This window comes from Rhinolophus sinicus, linkage group LG02, assembly GCF_036562045.2.
Source record: "Rhinolophus sinicus isolate RSC01 linkage group LG02, ASM3656204v1, whole genome shotgun sequence".
Lineage (NCBI taxonomy): Eukaryota > Metazoa > Chordata > Mammalia > Chiroptera > Rhinolophidae > Rhinolophus > Rhinolophus sinicus.
In genome coordinates this window covers 45,001,642-45,023,373 of record NC_133752.1, presented here as the reverse complement: position 1 = coordinate 45,023,373, position 21,732 = coordinate 45,001,642, and the positions used below count along the sequence as shown (strand labels likewise).

General features: G+C 39.5%; 1 protein-coding gene and 1 pseudogene across 5 annotated transcripts in view; both read left to right on the top strand.

Moving 5' to 3' along the window:
- LOC109452266 (uncharacterized) overlaps positions 1-13,248 on the top strand; it is a 51,139-nt pseudogene extending 37,891 nt beyond the window's left edge.
- A 5,605-nt stretch (positions 13,249-18,853) lies between these two features.
- The window catches only part of HERC3 (HECT and RLD domain containing E3 ubiquitin protein ligase 3), a 98,040-nt gene continuing 95,161 nt past the window's right edge, over positions 18,854-21,732 (top strand). For 3 of the 5 annotated variants that reach the window (XM_019741102.2, XM_019741103.2, XM_019741105.2), the window contains exons 1-2: positions 18,854-18,987; positions 21,451-21,512. The gene's annotated coding sequence lies outside the window, so the exon portion shown is untranslated. Of the gene's footprint in view, positions 18,988-19,053; positions 19,537-19,770; positions 19,899-21,450; positions 21,513-21,732 lie in introns of those variants that run through there. The other 2 variants (XM_074323616.1, XM_074323614.1) reach the window with 2 other exon arrangements.

Genomic DNA, 21,732 nt, shown 5'->3' with positions numbered 1-21,732 from the left:
ACCATCTCATTCCTTCAGAGTTGCTGTAGATGAAATTCTTCTGGTTACTAGAAATGAGTATAGGTCAGGATTTCTCAACCCTGGCACTATAGGAATTTGGGGTCAGATAATTCTTTGTTGTGGGGGCTGGCATGTATATGTTTAGCAGCATCTCTGGATCTTAGGATGTTTTTGCAGCATCTCTGACCTCTACTAATTAGATGCCAGTAGACCCCCTCCCCCTAACTTGTGACAACCAATAATTTCTCCAGATAATGCCAGATGTCCCTCAGAGCAAAAATCACTCCTGGTTGAGAACCATTGGAAGAAGACAATCAAAGACATAATTTGACAGTAGATTGTTGAGCAGAAAAAAAATGACCTCCGTATGTATATCAAAATAGATCATTGAGCTCTAGGCAAAAGATTTGCTGATATTTATTGAGAGTTGATTATATGCTAGGTACTGTTCCAAGTGCTTCATCACATTATCTTATTTAACCTCAGACCACCCTATGAGGTAGGTACTATTATTATCTTCATTTTACAATTGGAGAAATGGAGACACAGAAAGGTAAGGCAGGGGCCCATTACTAAGTCAAATGAATCATTTCTGATTCAATTCCAGACATCTGACTCCAGAGGCAGCTTTCTAATTATTAAGCTATAAACGTGTACACCTGTATAGCCATTTATCAATTGCAGGTCACTTTCCTAGTTTAGTGTTGTCTCTCCCCTGATTCACTTGTATTCCGTGATGGTTTCTTCATACAGGTTTAACCTAAGGCAGGTAAAGAGTCTGTTTTCACCAAGGTGGGAAGTGCAGTTGCAGCACCAGACTCATCAGCTGAGGCCTGGCATCCATTTTAATGCCCTAAGGCTAGAATCAAATACCTAAGTTGAGCAACAGCCTTTCTTTGCTTCCATCCACCAGGACCTATATCCTTGGCTTCTGCCTCATATGAATACCATCTACTTGGCTGAGACTTTGATCAATCTAGAAACACCTGCCCCAGTGGTTGTTTTCTATTCCCTATGCCCTCTGCAGCATATGAGAGTGTACTCTTGAGGCATTCCTTCCCTCGTAGGACTGACCCACCATAGACAGATAGGACACTGACCCTCATCAAGGCTGAAATTGTTATGCCCCTTGGTACACAGCGTTTGGGTTAATTCTACCTTACCCTCAGGGGGAAGCCCTATAATACAGCCAGTTCCTCTTGTCGTCCACCCCCCACTCCAGCCCAGGCTTCCACCCACCCCTCCCAGGGCTCTCAAAGTTCGTGCAAGACTTCCAGTCAATCAAGGTAAGGATGCAATTATCTTTCTTGTTTTGTTTTTCTTGTTTGTTTTAAAATGTTATTTTGATCTTCCAAATAATTTATGTAGCAAGCAGGGTATATATTATAATCCTATTTGAGCAAAGCAGCTAATTGACTTTACCTAATGTCACCATGCTACTAAATGGCAATGCCAGGACTTAAACCTAGGTCATGAAACCATAGATCTTCAGGTCTTGGAAGGCCTTTAAAAGTCATCTAATCCAACCAAGTAAACGAAACTTGTGTCTCCTGCATAATAGCTCTGCCAAGTAGGTAACTAGCCTGTGTTTGGATGCCTTCCCTCGCAGGACAGATCAGTTGCATCTTTTGCTAGTTCTGATAGTCATTTGTTTAATCATTCTCACACTCTTCAATTCATTCAACAAGTATTTCAGGGCCTAATAGGTGCGCCTGAAAGTGGTACATGGATATTGAGGCAATTTCTAGAAGTAACTTTAGTTAAAGATAGAAAGTGGAAAGTTCTACAAGAGAAGTACTGATAAAGTGCTATGGAAACTGTCAGAAAGTTCTTCCTTCCACTGATCCAAAACCTGTCTTACTGTGTAGCTTCCAAAATTTGGCCTTTTTTCTACTTCCTAGTCAAGAAGAAACAAGTCACTCCTTTGCATTACAGCCAGTGTGTCATCCTTCAGTTATTTCCCATAAACTAGTTGTCAGATTCTTTTTTACTTCTGGTTACTCCTCCCTGAATTTGTTTCACTTTGTCTCTGTTTTTCTGAAAGGGTTTCCGTCTAGCTGAACAGAACTTAATGTGGGCTGGTCAGAAGAGAAGAGAGGTGGACTACCCTTTTATCATTCTAGGTAAAATTATTCTAGACATTTGCTTTTAGGCAACCACATTCATCATACTGTTGACTCAGATTGACATTCCTATTTATTCACTAAAACCCACTGTGCCAGATGTATGGAAGAAAGCTCTGTGACTGGGATCCCACTCTTAAATGTCTTACGCTGTCAGATGATTATAATATTGTTCATAGGGCTGAACGCTTACTACTTAAAGTTAATTAATAAATTATTATTTGTTGAATTATAAAATACACATAAAATAAAACTGACAATTTTAATCATTTTAAAATACACAGTTCAACAGCATTAAATATATTCACATTGTTGTACAACCATCACCGTCATCCATCTCCAGAATTTTTTAAACCTCTCAAACTGAAACTGTGACCATTAAACACTAGCTCCCCATTTCCCTTCCCCACAACCCTGTCAATGACCACTCTACTTTCTGTCCCCATGAGTTCGACTAATTTGACTACTGTAGGTTACTTATACAAATGAAATCATACAATATTTGTATTTTGTTTGTGACTGGCTTATTTCATTTTGCATAATGTGTTCAAAGTTCATCCATGTTGTAGCATGTGTTAGAATGTCTTTCATTTCTGAGGCTGAATACTAATATTCCGTTATACATATAGACATTTTGTTTGTCCATTCATCTGTTGATGGACACTCGGGTTCCTTTTATCTTTGGCTATTGTAAACAGTGCTGCTATCAACATGGGTGTACAAATATCTTTTTGAGACTCTGCTTTCAATTCTTTGGGGTACATACTTAGAAGTGGAATTGCTTGTGGAATTAATAATTCTTTTTGATACTTGAAGAATATTTAAAAAAATGTTTTGCTTATGTCTCCTAGAAATTTTTTGGCTTGTTTTTGTTTTAAATCTCACTTAGACAAGATATAAAACTCCAGCTCTGGGTAAATTGAACTGAGTTTGAAGTCTCTCTGATCAAATCTGATTTTCAGTGATAGCTAGTACCAAATTTTGAAAAGACTTTATTGGAATAATAAGGACACTAGATGCCAATTACCTAAGGAAAGTATTGAAGTCTACTCGTAGATATCTTTTGGTGGAACACCAACAAAGATAAATTTTGTATCCTTCTGTACAGGATTTCTCCTTTTCCCACAATGAATAATCCATATTCTAGTAGAGCTGGGACATACAAGTAGCATGTCAATGTGATTATGCTAAAAATCATGTTGCCCTCATAGTAGTTTGAAAGCTAAATACTACTTTGGTCTCAATATCATTTGAGGGCTCCTCCTTAGCTTATCAAATCTGACAAGCATCAACAGTTTGCTCCCCTGTCTACCAAGCCAATGGTGTGAGGCTGCAGTGTTTTTGAGTCAATTTTCTAAAACAATAGAATTGAAGAGCTTCCTGGAGTACTAATTTACAGTAGCAGACATTCTTTACATCCGACATTCTGTAAAACATTTCTTTGCTTTTACATAAGGCTCACCTGTGTAGAAGACATTACGTTATCACTGTCACTTGATGCATAAATTTGAAATGTGAATCTTTTAGCTATATCCCATGTCTGTTTAATATATCATTTAAGTTTACTGAATACCCTTTTGTAAGATGTTACAGGATTGTCGTTAAACCCAGTTCAATTAATATTCATTAATGCAACAAACACTGCACACTGTGTCAGACAGTGTGCTACAGGCTGGGTATATGCTGGCAAGCAAAGTTGAAACAGAGAGGAACCCTCAGGGATCTGCTTTTAGAGGATACGCTTGATTTACATTTTAAAATCTGTTCCTCTTTCAATCCTCTTCACCTTAGTAAAGAGCATCACCATCTGACCAGCTGCTCAAGCCAGAAATCTAGGACTTTTCTTAGGTTTTGTCTCAGAGCCCCCCACCCCCACTCTTCTCTCTTCTGCCTCTAAAATTGATCTTGATTCCATCTGCTTCTCTTCATTTGTACCGCCATTATCTGAACCCAGGCCACTATCATTTCTAGCTGGGATTACTGTACTAGCTTCAGTAACATTCTGACTGGTCTTTCTAATTGTACTGTTGCGCCTCATTCACCCTTGTCATTTATCCAGGAAGCAGTGAGCTGTTTAAAACCTTCCCGTGGCTTCTCATTGCATTTATAATAAAATCAAACCCTCTATAATGATATATCCCTGCATTTTTCTCCCAACTTAACCCCTGCCTCTTCCCTTTCTGCCCACTCTGCTCCAGCCACACTGGCAATCTGGCAGTCCTTTCAGTGTCTTAACAAAGACAAGCTCTTCTCAGCCTCAGAACTTTCACATGTGCTGCTCCCTCTGCCAGGGATGCTCCGCCTCTGCCTGGTGTTTCTTCCCATCTTTAAGATTTAAGCTTAAATGTTTTCTCTTCAGAGAGCGATTCCTTGAAAATGGTAGATAGGTCGGCCCTTAATGTGTGTGTGTGTGTGTGTGTCTGTGTGTGTGTGTGTGTGTGTATTACCTAATCAAGACCGCTGCTATTTTTTGGAGTATTTTTTTCTTGTCTATTGAAAAAGACTCTATCATATATAGTGTAAATATTTTCCCAGATGTTTACCTTTTACAAGTTTCCTAGATGTTGCTTTCACTTTTTTTTTGTTTGATTTTCTGCTTTAAGTTTCAAGCAAAAAAGCCCATCAATCTTTTCCATTTTGTTTCATGGTACCACGCTTAGAGAGTCCTTCTCCTGTGCAAAATTGATAAGTGATCACTTAATTTTTTTTCTGAAACTTGTGTTATTTTATTTTATTTTTTTTTAAACTTTTATTGGGGAACAGTGTGTTCTTCCAGTACCCATCAGCTCCCAGTCAAGTTGCCGTTTTCAATCCAATTATGGAGGGCGCAGCTCACTTGCTCATGTGGGAATCGAACTGGTGACCTTGGGGTTATGAGCACTGTGCTCCAACCAACTGAGCCAACCAGCCGCCTCTGTTGTTATTTCTTCAGCTTATCTGGACTTTATTTTGCTATGTGACCTAAGGGAAGAATTTATCTTTCTTTCCCCAAATTGTTGGCCATGCGATTTCTTCTCTCCTCCAAGGAGGAGGAACTGCTATGGGTTCGTAAAGTTAAAGGCTGCTGATTCAGAGTAGAGTCTTCTGGTAGGGGTTACATAAGATGGTAGTGAGCATTAGAATACCAAAACATAAGACTTAGATTTGAGCTGTGGGGCAGAAATCGTGGCTAGGTCCTATTTTGGCTCTAGGAACCGTTAGGCTCATGAAGTTTAGGAAAAGGTAGTTTTTTTCCAAGTTCCAGACTAGTTCCCTAAAATTCTACACTGAGGTCTGACGTTCATTAAAGCTTCTCTAGTAACAGTTTTTTCTAACAAGTTTTTTTTCCCTTCTTCCTCAACGCCTATGTTTTCCTTAAGGGAACCTTAGGGAAGAGGTTACTGACCTAGAATAAGATTTAACTATTTCTGGTCAAAAACCATATTGATTACAACCTCCCATTTTCAACCTTAATTAATACATTTGTTTTTAAAAGTACATTGCATTGTATTATCTTAAATCAAATGAACATTTATATGGGTTCTACATATAATTTTGACTTAGAACAGTTTTATGCTAGAACAAAATATATTTTATGCATATGTATATGTGAAATGGGATTATAATACTAAATGTAGTTTCACATAAGAGCTACTCAAGTAATAGCTGTAGACTTAATCAAGAATCACAGTAGTTTTAAGATTCTAAACCTAGATTATGAAGGCAATGGAAGGGGAATTAATTCCTGGGGGAAAGATGAGTTCAATTTTATATATTTTGCTTGGGTTCTGGGGGTGGGACATAAAAAATCAAGCTTACCTTATATGAGGATTAGCTTTTGAGTCTTCAGGAAGGGGCCCTTAGGAGGCAAAATGCAGCTCTCACATTGCACAATGATGCTTTTGTTATTTAGATCAATTAAATCAGTTAGAGATGAAGTCACCTCACTTAAAATTCCCTTTCGGGAGAGAATGGCCAAATATTAAACCTTCCTGCATTTCAGAATGAATGAGCTTATTAGGGTCTTAGATTTGGCAAGCAATTTAGGCAAAGGTTTATAATGAAGAGGAAGAGCCCTGGATGCAGAATCCATGAATACTCTTAGAATGCTATTCAGAATTACATGAATGCGAGGTGTGACAATTAAGTTCGTGAACTCATCCTAGAAAAAGTGCTACATACCTCATTGCTGAATATCACTATGGTCACCTTTGAGGTACTCCCCTTGGGAAGCTGTGCACCGATGGCAGTGCCTAGTCCACCTTTCAAAGCAATTTTGGAACTCTTTCTGGAATGGCCATCAGAGTTGTTGTCGTATTACCCTTGATGTCTGAATGTCATCAAAATGTCTTTCTTTCAATATTTCCTTTATCTTCAGATAAGAAAAGAAATCATTGGGGCCCAGATCAGGTGAGTAGCGTGGGTGTTCTAATACAGTTATTTGTTTACTGGCTGAAAACTCCCTCACAGACAGTGCCGTGTGAGCTAGTGCATTGTCGTGATGTAAGAGCCATGAATTGTTGGCAAAAAGTTCATGTCGTCTAACTTTTTCACGCAGCCTTTTCAGCACTTCTAAATAGTAAACTTGGTTACCTGTTTGTCCAGTTGGTACAAATTCATAATGAATAATCCCTCTGATATCAAAAAAGGTTAGCAACATCATTGCAACGTTTGCGAACCTACTTGTCAGACTTCGCATATGCACCATTTTTGTGAAGACAACATATAACTTTTGTCAAATCCTTAAAAGGATAGAAGATCACAAAATAAAGTTAAGAATCATGCCCTAATGGCACGAAGTACCAGAGGGCGGAGGAGAAAGAGCAAAGAGCAAAAGGAAGCAGAAAGGGCAACACACAGGAACTCCACAGTCATCCTTGCGCTGCAGCTCGATGCTGCTAATTCCTGCTTCTTTTACCCTTTACTAGACCCATTTCAGGGCTTCTGGTGTTTCCAGAAAGAGGCTGCTGTTCTGGTGACAGTTATTTTATTTTCTGACAATGTGTTCTTTGAAAGATTCTCTTCTTCTGTTTTACACTATATTTCATCCATATTTCTTAATCGAGTTTCCTAAATATTAATATTACAAATACTAATATCTCCACAAAATGGATATTAAATAACTCAGTAAATAATTATCATCGGCAATCTCTTTTTGAAGAATAGATGAGACCTATTATAGAAAGCTTAGGAAGCTTCTAATTAGTAGCAGCTTTTTTTTTTTTCAGTGTACATCAAGAGTTGCCTAGTTGATCTCTAAGTAAAATGTTTCTGTAGTTAAAGTTGCTGTCAGTCTTAGTATATACTGGAGATACTTCTCCAGATAGCTTAGATGCAGCATAGTCTAGTCCACTGAATACTTCAGAGGCTGACCTGGGGGTCAGAATCTCTTCCCTAAGCAATTTATTTATTTTTATTTTTTATTTTTAAAAATTTTATTGGGGAATATTGGGGGACAGTGTGTTTTCCAGGACCCATCAGCTCCAAGTCATTGTCCTTCAATATAGTTGTGGAGGGCGCAGCTCAGCTACAAGTCCAGTTGCTGTTTTCAATCTTTAGTCTTCAGCCCACCATCCCATGTGGGAATTGAACCAGCAACCTTGTGGATAGCTCGCGCTCTAACCAACTGAGCCATCTGGCCACCCCTCTGGAAGTTCAGCAGGAGCTTGTTTTCTTCAATCTAGTTGTGGAGGGCGCAGCTCACTGGCCCATGTGGGAATTGAACTGGCACCCCTGCTGTTCAGTGCTCATGCTCCAACCAACTGAGCCATCCGGCCACCCCTCCTAAGCAATTTATTTAGGTAACTGGTTTTCCATCTCTGTACAGATTAAAATAAAGAGTTTCCATTTTGTTTTGTAATATAATGCTGACTTTAAAAACAATAAAAATTATTAATGTCAAGATTTCCTTTTAATAATATAAAAGAGTGGACTAGGTTTGTACTTGGTGGAGTTTCCTATGGGTATGATTGATTTTCTTGGGTCCTTTCCATAGACATGAAGTTTCACGTTAACATTCAGTCTTGCTTTATGGGATAAATATTAATTCAATAAGAAAGTAAAACAAATTTAAATATTTTTCACCTTTTACTATTATAGTCAAATCATAAAGGGTACGTGCTCTGCTATGATATCAAAGAAAACATATGTAATGATTTATCTTTAAAATGACTAGAATTTCATCAAGATCAAGGTTTGTGTAACTTCAATCTTATATAACTGTATATGCTTTCTGAGTGAAACTGGTATAGAGCTATGATTTGACTGATATTATAACAACATATCAAGTGGAGAGGGGCACTTTATGAAACATATTTAGCTCACCTACATTTGCTTGCAAAGGGATGTCAGTGTTTGTTGGAAAGATCTAGCCACAGAATAAACCTTGACTAAGAATACACTTTGTTTGGAAATGTCATTCTTTTTGATTGAGTTGGCACTTTAGGAAGAACACACATGGAGCTCTCAGAGAAAGGGAACTCCACAGTAAGATGCCTAATCAGTCGCTCAGTCCTGGCAATCAACCTGGTGACAGAGGTGGCAGTAGGACTACATTAAAAGCCTATAATAGATGCTTTTTTGTAGCAACAAAATTACCTCTGTACCACAAACTGTGTGGCTCAAAACAGAAATGTATTATCTCATGATTCTGGAGGCTGAAGTCTGACATTAAGGTGTTGGCAATTTGGTACCTTCTGGAGGCTATTCCCTATGTCTCTTTCCTTGCTTCTGGTGGTTGCTTGGCATTCCTTGGCTTATAGACACATCACTCCAATCTTGTCTCCATCTTCACATGGTGTTTCCCTTGTGTGTCTCTGTGTGTTCACATGGCTTTTTTATAAGGACACCAGTGATTGGATTTAGGGTCCTCCTAATCCAGTATGATCTCATCTTAACAAAACGAATCACATCTGTAAAGACCCTATTTCGAATAAGTTCACATTCTGAAGTTGCAGGTAGACCTGAATTTTGGGGGGGAGACTATTTAATCCACTACACCTTCCAAGCCATTTACCCTCAGAAACATAAATACAAATTATCGGAACATATGCTAATAAGATCCAAGGTGCATGTTTCATTCCAGGTAGTGGGCAAGTCGTTTTATCTGATTCTAGGCTGACAGCTATAAACCTAACTTGAAATTTTATCCAGTTAAACAAAAAGGGAACTGGGTAAGAACTTGGGTGGAATACTACAAATCCACCCCTAAAGGCTACAAAAGAATTCAAAGCACATGCCTGATGGTTGGTCAGTAAGGTTATTTTCTCCAATAAAGCCTGGGACTCCCTGGTACATATAACAAGGTGATTGATGGCAAAGGTGATTGGACCACAATGGATGTTATAAATTGTGACACTAAGATTTCTTTTTGAGAAATGGACAGTCAAATGCCTTCTCTGGCTACCATTCTATTGCTGGATGACACAGATTCTGACATTTTGTTTTTTATTTTGCTACGGAAGTTGGTGAACCATCAACTGATTGTACCATGTTTCTCCGAAAATAAGACCTAGCCAGACAATCAGCTCTAATGCGTCTTTTGGAGCAAAAATTGATGTAAGACCCAGTCTTATATTGTACTATATTATGTAAGACCCAGTCTTATATTTATTTTTGCTCCACAAGACGCATTAGAGCTGATTGTCCGGCTAGGTCTTATTTTCAGGGAAACGTGGTATTTGGCTTCTGCATGTGTACTGAAGATGAAAATGATTAACAACAGTTTGCATTTGTACAGAACTTCCTTTCTGAAAGCTTTTATTTTTGGCAGGTATGTGGGAGCACTGGGGGAAACACATGACATTAAACAGAATTTTAGCAAAGGAGCAACAATCCCAATTTTACATTTTTATGCAATTAGATAATTTTTGATCTGAATATTTAAAAGCATCTTACCTAAGTTAATTTTTAGATGTGTGCTACATGGCTTTTTATTTTACTAAATTTTTTGGGGGGGTTTATTTTTGTTTATATCCCACATGTTCTGTTCAATATTTAAGGTGGCTGACAAAATTAATACCGTAAGAGGGACAAAATGAAAACCAAACCAAAACAACCCCATTACTGGTAAGGGGGGTCCACTTAGACATTATGTGTGTTTTCAGTTGGTGCCCTCTTTTGTTAGGGAAAATTGGCAGTACGCCACAAAACTGTGAGTCTGCATTCTGCCTGATCTAGCAATTCCACTTTTAGGAATTTATCTTAATAAAATAATTAAGGGTGAGGGCAAATATTTAGCTATGTTCACTGTGCATAGCTATGTTTCACTATTGTTCATAATGGCAAAGAATTGAAAATAATTTAAACATGCAACAATACGGAAATTGCTTAAATTGTATTATATCCATTTTGTGGATATGTGCAATTGTTTAAAATGATGTTGTAGAATAGTATTCAATTCTACTGAAGATGTTCAATATATTGTTAAATTTAAAAAATATATTGTAAAATATTATGTATAAAATGCATATACATGCATTGGAAAATGCCAAAATATTAAGAACTAAAATTGGGTGGTGAAAGGACAGATTATTTTTATTTTCTTTTTTCTTATATGTAGTTTACACATTTTATATAGTAGATATTTATTTGTGAAGAGAAAAACATGTTTTTTTAAGTAGGTAAGAAAATGAGTATAATGGGAAAATGACAGAGGAAAATTAAAATGAACCTTGAAATGAGGTTTCTTCTCAAAATGCATGCAATAAGATTCTGTAGAGGTTGGACACACTTTTTGCTCTAGGCTTTCAAAAGCCAACGGAAAGAGTGAAACAGAATCAGCTATGGTATTTATAAGATAAGAGATTAAATACCTATGAGTTAAGAATAATTTGTTGGTCAACAACATAAAAGTCTATATAATGTCTGATTTCACTGGGCTTTTATTTACAATTAGGATGAAAACAAAATTGCGAAAATAGTAGAAAGTTGAATATCAGTTCCCCTTTATATAAAAGGTAGCCATAAAGTTTGAAAACACAAACAATAATATTTTTTTTACAGATTTATATTAAGTAATATGTATCAGCTTTATGGATAGAACCCCCATGATTACTTACTTCTTCTGGAGTATGTTAAAGGTTGTGGATGTAAAAAAGGGGTTCTATGGAAAGTGACCTCACAGGGTGATCTGATCATAAATTCCCAAATGGGCAGGTTATGGTGGGTACTCATGCCCCAGGTGTATAACTTCTTTACCAAAAGTCATATCTTTCCTTAAGCAAGCCCTATTGTTTCTGTGCATCTAGGTTAACACACCTTTAAAATGCTGCCTTTCAGACTCCTCCTTCTAAAGTGTACAAGAGGTGGGGGTGGAGGGAAGAAGTATCTAATATCTGTCTTGCTTTCTCTTACCTCCATATAATCTTCCTTACATTCCCTCCTTAATCTCAAATGCATTAAAAAAAACTGCAAACTGTTACTCTCCGAAGCATTTTTCTCAGTCTGTTGAGATCTTGCTTCCAGGAGTATCCTGTTTGATTCCAATAAAAAATTCTTTACACGTTTGGATGTTCCTAAGGTCGACAAGGTATATAGATTTAGTAAAAATGAGAAGGAGAAATCAACCAAGGCAACACATTGCAGAAGCTTCTGCTAGAATGAAGGAAAATGCACTGCACTCACGACCTACGCATTGCTACAAGAGATAACACATTTAACATATCATATAATGTCATCAAACATATCGTGTATGATAATGTTAAAACAGCAAACTATTTATTATGCATGATTTTCAGAATTTACGACCAACTTATAAATCTAATTCTCTTATATGTATGTCCTTTTGAAATTCTATAGGCTCACATTAGCTTCTCTATAATGACATTCCTCAAATTTTATTTGACCCAGGTTTCATCAAATTTCAAAGAAAGGGTTGTTTTTTTCCCTTGATTTTGATGATTCTATTTTAATTTGACACAAGTAAACTTCTGAAGAATTTGGTGTTTGTGTGTGTATCTAGAAGGATAAAACAGCAGCCTGATTTTTGGCAGTTAAAATATGGTCACATGTTCTTTGATGCATTCCCCAAGGACTCATTTTTTCAGTGCAGTCACAGTGGTAGGCTGGAGACCATTTACAAGAGTGCGAGTTTTGGGACCCTGTGGAAAAAGAAAGCTTCAAGTTACTTCCTAAAGGTTTTATTGCATGCATTCTTCAGGGACAAACCAATGCTCACCCTTACAGTATCATTAGGAAATGCTCAACCATCCAATCTTGTTAACATTAATTAATTTTAACCTAGATAGTACTAGTTAGTTTCTTATATTGAAGGTAAGGTGCTTGTGCTTCACAAAAATGTCTTGAAAGAAAAAAAAAATACAAACAAACTATGAAGTTTCAAGAAAAACAAAGGAATAGTCATAATGGGTGTGAGTACTTTGTAGTCAGGAATGATGCTTCTTGTCTAGCAACACTACATTAGAAGACATTCAATAAATACTTAATGATTATTTGATTGACGGCAATATTGATTTACCATGATATAGTTCTTTTAAGATTGTTCACATTAATAAATCAATGCTCTGTGTTATAGGACAGTGTTCAATAAGCTTAGATAATTTAACCTGGGTATATATGGGTTTCTTGGATAACCTGTATTAAACAATCAGAAACAGTGAAAAATGTGAAAAATGTTTTACAACTGATTTTTCCCTTGAGTATTGACTAGACTGACAAAATGAGGATTTGGGGGTAGGGTGGAGGAAGGACCAAGAAACACCTTTGTCATTATGTAGCTTTACAGGGTACACACACATTACCTGTCAAATAAATAATCAGTGTTTTCCGTTCCTTGAGGGGAAGGCACTTATTCAGAAGTATACCCGACAGACAGAATGTTGTGGCTGACCTAGGTTTTCCCCCACAAGTTTGATCTGAGATACCAAAGTATGTTTCTTTCTAAGTTTAACAAGTAAATATTTGTTTGTGGGGCAAGTAAGTTAAACACAGAAAACAATCATCATTAAACAGTATTCCTACTGTACTGAAAACTACTTTAATTTCAAAACAGGCATATGCATTTCAAGAAGTGAGATGTGAAGAATGGAGCAAATTGGCTTCTGTTGAGGAGGAAGGACAACAGCCTGGGAATCACCCCCCATGTGACTGGGGCCTCCTCATCTGCCCAGTGCTAGAGCTGGACCACAGGACCCCCTCTGCCTGTTACAGGTTATGGTTAGGATTGATTACATACTTTGTTATCCATTTATTTTTTTGTTTTCCAACATTTTTAAATATAAACTTTTCAAACATACAGAAAAGTTGGAAGTAATGTACAGTGAAACCCATATATCTACCAGGTAGAGTCTGTAATGAACATTTTGCCATCCTGGATTTAGCACATACCTATCCATGCCTCCATCCATTCTTCAATCCATCTTTCAAAATATACATTTCAAAATAAGTTGCAGACATTAGTGCACTTCCTCCTAAATACTTCAGGATGGATAGCATTAACTAGAGCTCAGTTTTATTTAGTTCTCTTTTGGGTTAAATCTTTTAACATGAATGTTTTTCTTTCATAAACATTATCATGGTTAGCAACTATGTGGTCCCTGCTGTGATCATTTGGCTAATGTGTCCTTCCCCCTTCAAGACTATATGGACTGTGCTGTTTGCTCACCAATGTATCCACAGGGCCTGGTTAGAGTATTAATAGATAGTCAATATATAGTATATAGTATATAGTATATAGGGTAAGTCAGAAAGAAACGGATGAAAGACAGCAATAGAAGTGGAAAGAAAAAGTAAACCATGGCATCTTCAAACCAATTTAAATATCTGATGTTATGACTATTGTTGGTGCTGGGCCATTGAAAGCCATTTTGGTAAATGGAATAGGACATGCTGCTGAGGAAATCGCGTTTATGTTGGCTCAATTAAGAAAATAAAATAAAGTACTATGGGTATGTTCACTGATTACATATGAGTAAGTTCCCAGGGTTCTGGCTGTTTATTTTGTAAGGAAGGTTATAGTACTTTATAGTTTAGACATCATTCCTATCCCACCTTTAGGCTTGAGTCTTTGATAACTAACTTTTTCCTTAAGATGAAATGTCATATGAAAAACACTTGAGTCTTGTGCCAGATATATTTACCCAAAGGCTGATTGATTACAAACCTCATATTTAACACATGAAAATGGAATCTATTTCTCTTCTCCTCAAGTAACCCCTTCCTACCATGACTCCTTTTTGGCTATTCCCTCAGTTCTTTCTGGTGATACCATATCTAAATTGGGATTATGACTGTAAACTATAATTCATGTTAGACTGTAACAAGGAGTAAAAAGCATTTATTTGAGCAAAATGAGCTACAGCCTGGGAGATACAGGTAGCAACTTAAATTGTGCTCCATTAAGACAAAGGGGAAGCCATCTTTTATAGAGAAAGTTCCTGCCCAGGTCCCAATTTTACACAACTGAGGTTTCCAAATTGTGCAGTTCTGATTGGTTGGTATAGATACAAACAAGGATACAATTTGTATAGTTCTGATTGGGGGAGGCAGGTCTCTCAGTCCATTGATAGAAAGAAGAAACCAGAGTTTCCCTGCGCTGGTTGACTCAGATGGCAGGGTAAACAAGTCAGGCACAGTGGGGGGAAGCCAAGAACTCAGTCTGAGGTTCTTGCCGGTATACAGAGCATGTGAGAAATCCCTGTCAACAAATAGCTGTTAGAGTTTTATTTATAAAATCTGGGCCCTCAGTTGACCATAGGGAGTTCATCTCAGCAGAGAAATTCCTTCTCAGGGTTCATATCAAATGAATCATTCTTTTTGGGATCCACATGTATTTGTGAGGGACGTGGATTTTGTGAAATTGCTGCCCTTTTGGAACATAAGGGCATTATGTTAATGTTGTCCGCAGTGTATCTAAAGGTGTCCAGCGTGATTGAAACTTCAAAGATTGTAATTATTTTCATAGATGACCTTAGCTGAGCAGCCCTAAACCTGGCAATTGTGATAGCTGGCCTCGGTTTACAACTTGGCCTCTCGAGGTACCTCCAAACCCAGTGTGGGTGGCAGATTGCTTTATGGCTCATGCCAAAGGGCCCTGGGCAGGACACAGATTGCAGCTGAACTTGGCCTGCAGTGGGTCCCCTCTCAGGAGACCCTGGGGCTGGCATGCCTGGTGGCCACCTTTGGACCAAGCAAGAGCATCACCCAGGTGCCTCCAAGGATGACACACCCAAAGGGCAGACTGGGCAGGCACCAATGCCCTGCTAAAGTGAATCCTGCTCTTTGTGTCAGTCCCTACATAACAGCTCCTCCTCTGTACTCATGATCAGTCCTAACAATCAATCAGCCTGAGGGTAAATCCCTCCCACTAATGTGCAAACAGCAACCAAGGCTCAACTACAACAGGAGGACACACACAACACACACAAGGGCTACAACTGGAGTGCCCAGCTCTGGTGACCAGGGAGAGTGAACCTCTGGGCCCCACAGGACACCTACTACATGAGGCCACTCTACTAAGACCAGGAGGCATAGCAGCCCTACCCAACACATAGAAACTAACACAGGGAGGCAGCCAAAATGCAGAGACAAATAAGTATGTTGCAAGTGAAAGAACAGAACAAAGCTCCAGAAAAATAACTAAACAAAATGGAGACAAGCAATCTATCAGACATAGAGTTCAAAACACTGGTTATAAGGATGCTCAATGATCTCAGGGACACAAAGAGATAGAAAACCTAAGAATGGAGATAGAAAACATAAAAAAGGACCAGTCAGAAATAAAGAATACGATCACTGAAATGAAGACTACATTATAGGGAATCAACAGTAGAGTAGATGAAGCAGAAGATCGAATCAGCAATTTAGAAGATAAGGTAGCAGAAAACACTCAGAACAGCAAAAAGAAGAAAAGAATCCAAAAAACTGAGGATAGTTTAAGGGGCCTCTGGAACAACATTAAGGGTACCAACATTTGCATCATAGGGGTATCAGAAGGAGAAGAGACAGAGTAAGGAATTGAAAACCTATTTGAAGAAATAATGATGGAAAACTTCCCTAACCTGGTGAAGGAAACAGATATACAAGGAAGTACAGAGAGTCTCAAACAAGATGAACCCAAAAAGGCCCACACTCAGACACATCGTAATTAAAATGCCAAAGGTCAAAGACACAGAGAGAATCTTAAAAGCAGCAAGAGAAAAGCAGTTAGTTACCTACAAGGGACCTCACATAAGACTATCAGCTGATTTCTCAACAGAAACTTTGCAGGCCAGAAGGGATTGGCACAAAATATTCAAAGCAAGGATGTACAACCAAGATTACTCTACCCAGCAAAGCTATCATTTAGCATGGTAAGATAGATAAAGAGCTTCCCAGACAAGAAAAAGCTAAAGGAGTTCATCACCACCAAGCCAGTATTACAAGGAATCTTAGAGGGACTTTTTTAAGATGAAAAAAAAAAAAGATAAAAAATATGAACAATAAAATGGCAATAACTACATATCTCTCAACAATTACTTAAATGTAAATGGATTAAATGCTGCAATCAAAAGATAGATGGCTGAATGGATAAGAAAATAAGACCCTTCCATATGCTGCCTACAAGAGACTCCAGATTGAAAGACACAGAGACTGAAAGTAAGGGGGTGGGAAACAGATATTTCATGAAAATAGAAACAAACAAACAAACAAACAAACAAACAAATGAACATCTGGGGTAGCAATACTTATACCAGACAAAAAGGACTTTAAAACAAAGGCTATAACAAGAGACAAAGAAGGACCCAGTAATCCCACTTTTGGGTATTTATCTGAAGAAACCCAAAGCTCTACTTCAAGGGAACAAATGCATCCATATGTTCATTTCAGCATTGCTAACAATGGCCACGATGTGAAGGCAGCCTGGGCATCCATCAATGGATGAACGGATGAAGAGGAGGTGGTACATAATTATGCTGGAATATTGCTTGGTCATTCCGGGTTCTTGCCATCTGCAGTGGCATGGATAGACCTGGAGGGTATTGTGTTGAGTGGAGTATGTCAGACAGAGAAAGACAGATGCAATGTGATTTGCTTATATGTGGAGTCTAAAGAACAAAATAAACAAGCAAAACAGAAACTCATAGATACAAAGAACATTTTGATGGTTGCTAGATGGAGGGGGAGGTTAGAGGTGAAGGGGTTAAGAAGCACAAATTTGTTGTTACACAGTAGTCATAGGGATATAGCATAAGGAATATAGTCAATAATATTGTAATAACTATGTATGGTGTTAGATGGGTACTAGATTTACCAGAGTGATAGATAGGAGGAGGGTTGGGGGGCAGGGTGAAAAAGATGAAGGGATTAAGAAGTACAAATTGGTAGTAACAAAATAGTCATGAGCATGCAAAGTAAAGCATAGGGAATATAGTCAATAAGATGGCAATAACTATGTATAGTGCCAGATGGGTACTAGACTAGTTGTGGGATCACTTTTTAAATTATATAAAAGTCTAACCACTATGCTATACACCTGAAATTAATATAAAGTAATACTGAATGTTAACTGTATTGAAAAATTAAAAAAGGGGGGTAAAAGGTGAAGGGGAATAATAGGTTTAAATTTCCAGGTACAAAATAAGTGATGGTGTTGTAATAAACAGCATAGGAAATATTGTCAATAATATTGTGATAGTGCGGTGAGATGCCAGATGGTTGCTGGACTTATCATGGTGATCACTTCTTTAGGTACATAAATGTTGAGTAACTATGGTGTACCCCTGAAACTAATATAATTTTATATATTAGCTATATTTTAATAAAAATCTTTTTAAAAATACATAAAAAATTAAATGTGGATAATGACAAAAAAGCGAGGGCACAGAAATTCTCCCATTAGGAAAATCATTCCTTTGGGTTAAAGCCCAGTGTTCTGCTTCTGTGTTTCAAATTGAAAGGTGGTGGAGGGATAGCAGACACAAGAAGTCACCTTTGTGAGAATGTTTTTTTGAACAGATTTTCTGTGGATCCGACCAGGACCAGGGGAACTCTGAAAGCACTGTGACCTTGGGGACGAGGAGGAAGCTCTGAGATTCATTGCTAGGCAGGACAAACTTCTTTATCCATTATTGGGTTTTAGGCCACATAGGGTCTTTCAGAAGGTAAAATTTAAGATCTCCTGCTCAGTGACTTCTTTTCATGCTCCTCCAGCCGCCATCCTCCAATACTCCCCCAGCACCTCTGTCCTCTTGGATCCCTAACTCTCAAGGAGGGCCATGGCAGCGCCCGCCGCTGCAAGCGACCTCATTCCTACCTCTTCCACCGCGCAGCCCAGCGTTTTGCCTCCGCACTAACTCCAGTCATTCCAAAGCGAGTAAAACCGAGGACTCCTTCACCGTGGAACAAAACACTTAATAACTCATCCTTAATTGTTACCCTCTAGCTTTTTTTCCTATAGCCAAGGCTTTCGGTCACCTCTGCATAAAGAAGACCCAGAGCCCAGAATCTGCAAAACCAACCTCTGATCAGCCCCGCTCGCTTTCCCACCAGTGACAAGCAATCCTATTCTGGCGCCAACGCTCTATGTCTAGCAGTCGGATCTTGGCCAACACACTCCGGCGCCGCTGTCCCCTCGCGGAGCCCGCTGGCCCAGTCATCTCAGCCCCCGGCCCCCTACCGCCTCCCACCCCGGCCTGGGCCTCTCCCCGCCTCCAGCCCGCGGACCTCGCCCTCCCCTTGGCTCAGCCGCGGCAGCCATTGGTGCCAGCCCGCCCCAAAAGGGCGTCCATTGGCCGGGTGGGAAGTCATTCAGCCGGCGCATTCCGCCGCCCGTAGGCTTGCGGGGAAACTTCCTTATTATTGTGACGCCGAAAACCGAGAAACCCCGAGCCGGGCCAGAGGGGCTGTCACAGTCGGAATCCCAAGCAGCGGTTCGGCTGCAGCCAAGGTGCGTGGGGCAGGGGCCGGGATTCCAAGGAGGAGGAAAGGGGAGCTGCAGCAGCGCCGCCGCCGCGTTCCACTGGGCACCGCTGTCAGCGCGCGGCTCCTGGCGGGGCAGCTGCGGCTGCAGGTCCCTTCCCACGACGACCTGGGGCCGGGCGCACCGGGAGGTCGGGGCGCGGTGCCTGCAGTACCTGCGGGGCGCCCCTCGGCCTGGCATGCGCCTCCCTGACATTCTCGGGGCTCACTGATCAAGAGCTCCCGCGCCCGGAAAGGCCGGAAGCAGCTTTAAAAATGGGAGTGCCCCCGACCCCTACTCGGGTGCCCGCAATCCAGGAGGAATTGCGACGCAGAAAGTCAAAAACAGGATCCTCCCCTGCCTCCTCGTCTGCCCCTATTTAAATTTTGGGGCTCCGGAGTCACCCTGGCTGGGAGGGGCACGGACGCTTCCCAGCGAAATGGGAGCCGGCGAGGCCTCCGCGTTTGGGGGAACCCCGGCGGTCGCGAGGAGTTTGCGCTGACGACGCGGGGCTCGGCGTCCGCGGTGACAGCGCAGGTGGGGCCGCGGCGCCCGGCACCACCCACCTCGCTGAGGCCCTGAGGGGCTAGCCTCGCAGGAGTCCGCCTCTTAAGCGGAGCCGGGGCGAGGGTGTGTGTGGACACGTGTGTGTGCGTGTGTGTGTGTGTGTGTGTGTGTGTGTGTGTGTGCGCGCGCGCGCGCGCGCACGTAAGTACGCGGATGGGCGCGGGAGTAGCTGGAACTGCTGGGACGTTCGGGGGCAGGTGGCACTTTGAGTCATTTGTAAATGTGTGGAGTGGGCAAACCAGGACAACTGACAGCAGAGCATGTGTAACCTGAAACAGATGAGCCAGGGAGTGCTGTGGAGAGCACCTGAAGCCACTGTGCCCTGATTCTGGGTACATGTAATTGAACTTTGCCGTTGGTATCTCGCTGTTTCTGGCTCTTTTCGGATTACGTGTTACTTTAGCTTTTAAGTCATCTCCATTAAGGAGTACCTTAAATTCAGAGCTAAGCCTTCCAAGATTTTGCTTGCGTTCGTTACACACGGAATGCTTTAGGAAAGACGATTTAAGAGTTCCCATTTTTGTGTCTTCTGGCTCTTTCCACAAATAGAAAGCTATTTCTAGAACCTTTCATTTGATGACTTGATAGCATCAAGTGAGCTGATTTTAAACTCCAGACTGAGGAGAAAGAAAAGTGAAAATGAGGATTAAACAGCCTTTTTAAAATTCAGTGACTAGAGAGGGATGTCTTGTTTTTAGGCAGATTACTGTGATGTTCCCTTTTTTTTTTTTACTCCCTGGGGGAAGGGGAATGACATTATAAACTAGAAAAGGGGAGTAATATATTTAACCCCCTTTTAAAGCAAAATAGATGAACTATATACATTGTCTGAGCCCAGGAACCTTTTAGAGAAAGTATGCAGGAGTCAAGGAGGAAGATTTGGAACCTCTTTGGGGAAACTCCTCTTTTGACATCAAAAAAAGAAACAATTGATTAGCATGTAGTTTTACTTGTTCAGTATGCACTTGGGTTTTTATTTGAAAAAAAACCCAAAATATCCAAAATGTTCCAAATGGTGTGATTGGAGCCATTGGTTATAGCATTTCATTCTGAGTAACAGATTTAAATTTCTTAAGATTTGCACAATAATAAACATTTTTAAATACATGATGAGAGTTGCACCCCTACTGGAGAGACAAGATAGTTTTGCTTCAGTTTCAGAAATAAAAGTAATAGTCTCCAAAATGATTGGGATTTTCTATATAAAATAGAAATAAAGTTATGATAATATCTTACATCATGCAGGACTTTTGAGAGATTTAATTAGAGACTAATTATAGGTGCCTCTCAGTCTCATCTTGGTTTTTTGTTTTTTTATTAGTTTCAGGTGTACAAAACAATGTACTAGACATTTACACCCCTCACAAAGTGATAACACCCCTCCCTCATCTTGTTTTGTACCAAAGAGGATGTGGTGATGAGAAGGAAGGAAAGATATGAGAAAGTCTCAAAAACAATTGTGACAAAATAAGCTATAATGTGTGTGCTACATGGAAAACATGAAGGAATAGACAAATTTAATTATTTTTCAAAATTTTCTCTTTTTAACCTAAATGGGAAATGTAAACATAATTGAATTTTACTTTTATATGTTTTACAAATGCCAGGAATTTTTAAAGGTGCTGTCTATGTCTCTAGTTCACTTTTAGAGGTGATATCTTCATAATTGGTTAGAGGTTATCTTAGTTGGCATTTAACCAAACTCCACTCTTGAGATACAATGTTTGGGGACTATTGGACTATTCAAGCTTGCATAATTTAAAGATATTCTTATTTTCAGAAGTTTATTTCTCATTTTGTTTTTAATAACATTTTGTTTCTTTGTAGAGAAAGTACTTTGTAGAGTTTCGTACTACTGTTAATTATTATTTCTTTAACATGCAGATCTGCAAGGTGAGGTGGAGCCATTCTTGCTTCTAGTCCAAATGCCAAGTGTGTGACCTGTGGTGAGTTCCTTAATTTCTCTGAAACTCAGTTTCCTCATCTTATACGTGGAGATAATATCTAACTTACAAAACTGATAACAGGATTCAACAAGATAACCTATGTAAAGGACTCAGGGTTAGTACAGCTGCCTAGAAAGGGTCCTCAACAAATCCTTAGTGACTTTCTTTTGCTGTGATGTAGTGAAGTGAACCAGGGGAACCCAGGAGGCTGGAGACCTAA